The sequence below is a fragment of the Sebastes fasciatus genome, chromosome 8 (assembly GCF_043250625.1).
Source record: "Sebastes fasciatus isolate fSebFas1 chromosome 8, fSebFas1.pri, whole genome shotgun sequence".
Taxonomy (NCBI): domain Eukaryota; kingdom Metazoa; phylum Chordata; class Actinopteri; order Perciformes; family Sebastidae; genus Sebastes; species Sebastes fasciatus.
In genome coordinates this window covers 26,923,539-26,929,538 of record NC_133802.1, presented here as the reverse complement: position 1 = coordinate 26,929,538, position 6,000 = coordinate 26,923,539, and positions in this window count along the sequence as shown.

The following is a 6,000-nucleotide window of genomic DNA, read 5'->3' as shown; positions in this document are numbered from 1 at the left end:
GCGGGAAGTCTCCTCGCTGCCTCGAGCCTCCAGGCAGGGGGACGGCGGGCTTTCTGTCGGTGTGGGTTTCCATGGGAACAGTCTGTGAAAGTGTGTGTGCATATGTGTGTGTGTGTATTGAGGGGGTACACTGAGACTGGAGGATTACTGCTGTGTGTGTGTGTGTGTGTGTGTGTGTGTGTGTGTGTGTGTGTGTGTGTGTGTGTGTGTGTGTGTGTGTGTGTGTGTGAGAGAGAGAGGGAAAGAGAGAAGAAAAGGTGAACACAGAGGTTGAGGGAGACGACAAAACGGGAAAGCTAAAAAGAGGGAACATGAGTACAGAAAATGCACGCACACACAGACACACACACACACACACAAAGATACAGATGGATAAACTACATAAAGGAAGGACAGGAATACAAAAAGAGAGACTGTCTTTACAGATAAGGTCATCTTGTGTCCTTATTGGCTTCCCCCTCTCGCATAAAGCTCCCCTCTAATTGGCTGCTGCCCTCGGCCTTTTGCCTCTCTGTTGATCCATCTCACAGGGGGGGTATGTATGGAGGGGAGTGTGGCTGTAGAGGAGCCGGCCACAGGCTGTCTGTTACCCTGCTTCCCCCACTCAACAACTCCCCCCCCTAAAAACCCAGGGAGATCCTGAGCGGCAGGCCAGCAGGTGGCCGTTGGCCTGCTGCTCATCGGTCCGGTTTGAAAGCAGTGATGCATATTCAACACAGGGCGATGGTGACGGAGGTGGGACAGAGTGTGTGTGTGTGTGTGTGTGTGTGTGTGTGTGAGAGAGAGAGGCAGACACATTCTGCCATTCAGACAGGAAACCCTCTCTCCACACACTCTCACAAGGGAGGGCATATGGCGGCAGCTGCCCGGCGCGTGTCGTGATTGTGTGAATTAGAAGCAGCGTGGTGCGCGCACGAATAATGAGCCTCGCCTCTCCGCGGGGACGAGCCTCGCACGAGCCTCGCACGATGAAAAGATGAAAGAATTATGGGAAGGAAGGAGGTGAAAGCCTCCTGTAGAGCCGCTTCTCCTCCTGTGATCCATAACTGTTGATTTAACAGCTGGCTACTCATTTCATCATTAAAGTCTCCTCTGTCCTCGGCTCCTCTTCTCCCGCTCGCTGTCTTGTTCACATTCAATTTAAATTTGCTCCCTTTAGGTCATTTAGTTCCTATTCAGGCTGAACAGCGGGGCCGTTTTTACATGGTTGCCTTTTCAAACAAATGTCATGTCCACTAAAGAGACTTCCTGACACAGTGAAGGCCTCTCTGCATCTACAAATTATTATTATCTTTTACAGATTGTCAACTGTATTGGGGAATATTACTATTTAAAATAACTGCTGCTTTTCATTCTTCACTTTGGAGAAAGTAGTTCGACAAAATAACCTTGACTCAAGGTCCTCTTACTAGATTTTTGTAGAGCTTTCTACTGCAACTCATGCTCTTCACCAGCCAGCTCAGTCGCACGAAAAGGTGCATGAATGACACAATAATGGACAAGGCAAAAGCGTGAAATTTTGTCTTTTGGCTTGTCATTTGTACGCCATGTAGTCTGTACTGACCGTAATGTAAACGCATCCGTGTGACTATGATACGCTCAGTGCTAGTGACGCATAATAAAAAATGAGAAAGGCCGCTAATGGCGGACATATAGACAGGACATTCAACCAGGAGACAGGTGTTTTTTTTTGTTTTTTAGCTACGTTAGTGACGATTGTGACGTTATTTCCTTACTTTTTTTACGTTACTTCCGTAGGTATTGTACTTAGTTTACGTACTTATTTTAAGCCCAACCATGACGTTTTTCCTAAACCTAACTAAGCGGTTTTGTTGCCTAAACCTACGTTACTGTAGTTTTGTTGCGTGCCGTACAAATGACACGTAGAATGTCCTTTTACTGTCCAACACGTTCTCATCCCAACCTGTCACGTACCGCCGCTTTGTCACACCCTTTGGCGTCACTTTATTTTCGGCATCAAAACCACTATAGTTAGGTTTAGGAAAGAACAACTTTGTTGGGTTTAAAACTACTATGTTTGTACAGTGACAATCACACTGAACGTTGTGAAAACAGGACACGAACGAAAGGCTTATTGTAACGTGACACACGGGACAAGAACAGCGGTCTCCTGGATGAAAGCCTTGTGCTTGTTGGACCCATCCACCTCGCCTCCCGCCCACTTGGTGTGTCTCTTTCGCTCTTTAAAAGTACTTCACCACACCCCCCGGTGCACTGTCTCGGAGCGTTTACTGTTGCCGCGGATAGGTTTACATTATAGTTAATGGAACGCCTGGTGTTTCATACCGACACTAAAGGATGCTGTGTGCGGTGGTACCGAATGCCGACAGCAGTGACAAAGCGTCGGTATTTAACGCCCTGGTAATGAGAACGAGCTGTAATGTCGTGTCATTCATACGCCTTCCCATGAGACGGTGTTTACTCAGTGTGCCCCATATGCTCTACTTGCTTCTCATCCTTACTACTTACTCTATTAAATTAATAGTAACAGTGCTTCCCCATTACGCACACCTTTTTATAGATTTGCAGTATAATTAATGCTCATGAGGGATGCCTCGGTTTCAACAGGTTTACGCTGCTGGGACTGCTGTTGCTAGGTGACTGATAAAAACCGTTCCATTCCCAAGAATGACTAATGATTTTGTGCTTCCTATATTTCATTGTCAAGGGGTGTAAGGCAATTGCTAGTAATAATAAAAAGTAACTTCCACATCAGTATATGTCACAACTCTTAAACTTGGCATCATTCACGGTTTCACGGTAGCTGTTAAGGACTGTGATGCACACACTATTTGCAATATTCCTGTAAGGGAAGAAGTTACATATTTGGGGCTCTCTATTTTTAAGTCCAGAAATCAAGATGCTCTTTAAATTCAAACCAGAAATAAATTGAAACTGTTTTTGCAAAGAGATTTGTCCTTGAGTCTTAAGGCTGAAGGAATATCTCAAGGACACATATGCAGCTTTTTCTTTACATCTACAACCTATTTCAAAGAGATGTTGTCTCTAGTCCATATGTCATGATGGCATATTGGAATCAATTTGTAAATGTTATGGCTTAATGAAAGAAGGTCTGGATGCTTCCTATATCTAATCGTAAATAAAGGTTAAGGAGGTGTCCGTCAAAATTATTCATAAATATTACCCTGCCAATCACTACATGCAGAAATTAAAAAAAGACATAAACACAAACTGCTATTTTTGTGATGAATATTCAGAAACAGGTTTTCTTCTCACACCAAGAAATTCATTCTGGCAAGACCTCTGCAGATTCGTCATTGATGATATCTTTAAAGACTTTACATTATCATGGGAAAATGTAGGGTTTGCATGGTTTCTTCAAAAACCCAAGAAAAGAAGACATTTTTTTTTATAATAAATTTGATAATTATGTATTTTCTTTATGCATAGATATAAATTTAGCAATAAATGTTCTTATTTTGTTGTTTTCCTACTACTACTTTCTAATTTGATTAACAAAAAGGCTATCAAGACACATATTACTATAATATTTTTGTCTAGTATGATACTGGCTCCTTTGGTATAGTTCTAACTACCTCCTATACTGAATCTGTATTCTGTTCTTTTGTTTATTAATAATAAAAAAGGTAATTCAAACGGACTCATTAAGCAAATCTGTTAAACACGATACACTTGAAGGCATCACTGACATAACTAGCTTGTCATGTAGCTAGTGAGCTTTTTCCTTCCTCCTCTGTTCCTAAAGCAACATTTCCCCTCGTGAGTATAAAGTAATACTACTTTAAATACCTGTGATACGTAGCTGGCCACGTACAGTACAAGCTGCTGGTTGCTTCCGTAACGTGTGGTGAACATAAACACGAGCATTGTTCAACCTTAGCAGATATTTGTTGTTATGTTAGCATCCAAGCTAATCGCTAGCTAACGCCAGTTGCTAGCTAGCGGAACTGTTTCCTAGTTCGGACACTTTTTTGTTGTTGCTAACATTCAACTAAAATGATACTTTAACTACTAATATAAATGATCGTGTAATGTTTTACGTTAATTTAATATATTAAAACTAAAGTCTAACTTGTTACCTTTCTATCCGAATATCATTTTAAAGGGACTGTTTGTAACTTCTTACACGTATAAATCAATCCAGGTCGGTGTCCCCTAGACTCCAACACAAACTACACGGAAGCACCAGAACCGCAAAGTTATATCTAGTGAAGCCCGTCTTGCAAAACAGTGTTGGCCGCGGTTGGAGGACGTGGGGGGAGACCGTAGCTTTGGTCTCCAGGGCCGGAGTCTCTGCTCCTCTGCCTGCCTGCCTTCACTCAGCTCGCTCCACCTCACGTGCATGCGCGCCCACTACGCACTGCAGGAGAGTTAGTAGCTCTGAGAATATCTAGTGAATGTACAGTGGACGTTTGTGCAGAAATAAATGCTGCAGCTCCTCCAGACCAACAGAGGTTTCCGCAGCGAGAAACATTATCGTCTCCGACCAAAACTCCGGTGTCTCCCCTGTTCCTTCTGACCGCGGTCGGGAGGCTGAAGCAGGAAAAGTTGACACTAGGATCAGCAGTGATTCATGGAGAGACCTTCGTCTGGTCAGCTAACATTACTGCCAGGTGAAATATAGAGTGATATTGTGGTGTTAACTGATGTGTGTCGCCTCACTGTTTTGACGGATGCTCACTCACATTCACGTAGCGCGTGCACATGGGCGAGCGTGGGCAACAGGACGCTGACTTCCGTTGACTTAACGGCCACATGTGTCGCTGTTACAACCAATTTCCGATTCTTACAAACAGTCCCTTTAAGGATGCTTCAAATTGAATGGGGCAGTTTTGTTTGTTTTTGTCTTTATTTTCAACTTTTTTTATTTTATTTTTTTACAATAAACACACACAAGACACGAAACACCCAGTACCCTTATACAAAATAACAGAAAAATAACTGGGGATTGAAGGAATTCCCCTCAGGGAATCGTCACCTTCATGCGTGTTGGTTTATCTTCTAGGCAGCTGCAAGCTCAGAGTTAAAATCATAAAAGATTGCAAAGTAGGTTAAATCAGTATCAATTTATTCCGCAGATATATTCATCAAAGTTGCACAGAGTTATTAACAGAAGTTCTGGATTCATCAATGTGTCCCTGATACCATGTAGTACAGTGTTCAGTTCGCAGTGAATGAACCCCGAGCTTTTCTTTACTTTTGCCTTTATACACAGCAGTAAACATTCTCTGAAGGGAGGGGCAGGGTTTTGATCAGTCTTAGTACTTTTCCATAATGTCACTGTGACCTTCCTCTTATCTGACTCCATCCTTAGACAACGCTGTCTACTGTTCATATCATTCTGTCCTCTCCCCCCTATCTGTTTCTTCCCTAAGGCTGTGTCCTTGAGACTGTTCTATCTACACAAAAGTATGTTTATGCCGTCCCACCCTTGTGACTCTGCACGAGAAGTCCCTCAGGCGCCACAGTATTCATCTTATAATTCTTAGTCTAAACATCTTCAACCCAATGAACTCGTAACATAATAGTTTAAGCATTGCCATATTATTCTTCATGATATATTTCCAACATTTCCTCTTTTGAACTTGTCTAAGTTCACTTCACAGAAATATATGACATGAGGTTCAAGCCATTACCGCCCTCTGAATCTGGGTCTGTGTCACGGTACTCTAAATTAAGCCTTTCTACCCCTTCTTCCGCTGTGTGCATGCTCATCTGATAAGCAGGTGGGTTGTCAGGCCGTCTCTTTTCTATAGCAGTAATTATTACTCTCTCACTGAGATGACGAATACATGGAATGCAACAACAACCACATAATATCAGGCATGCAATGGCAACGAGGATAGAGGAAAACAGAGAAACTATCATAGACTTCCATTTCCCAAAAGTACGGTCTAACCAATCATTTATCGGGCTGTCAATACCAGAATCCTCATGCATTTTGTCAGATAATGTCCTAAGTCCTTCTAATGCTTTGGTCACTGTCCCGTCAGGTGC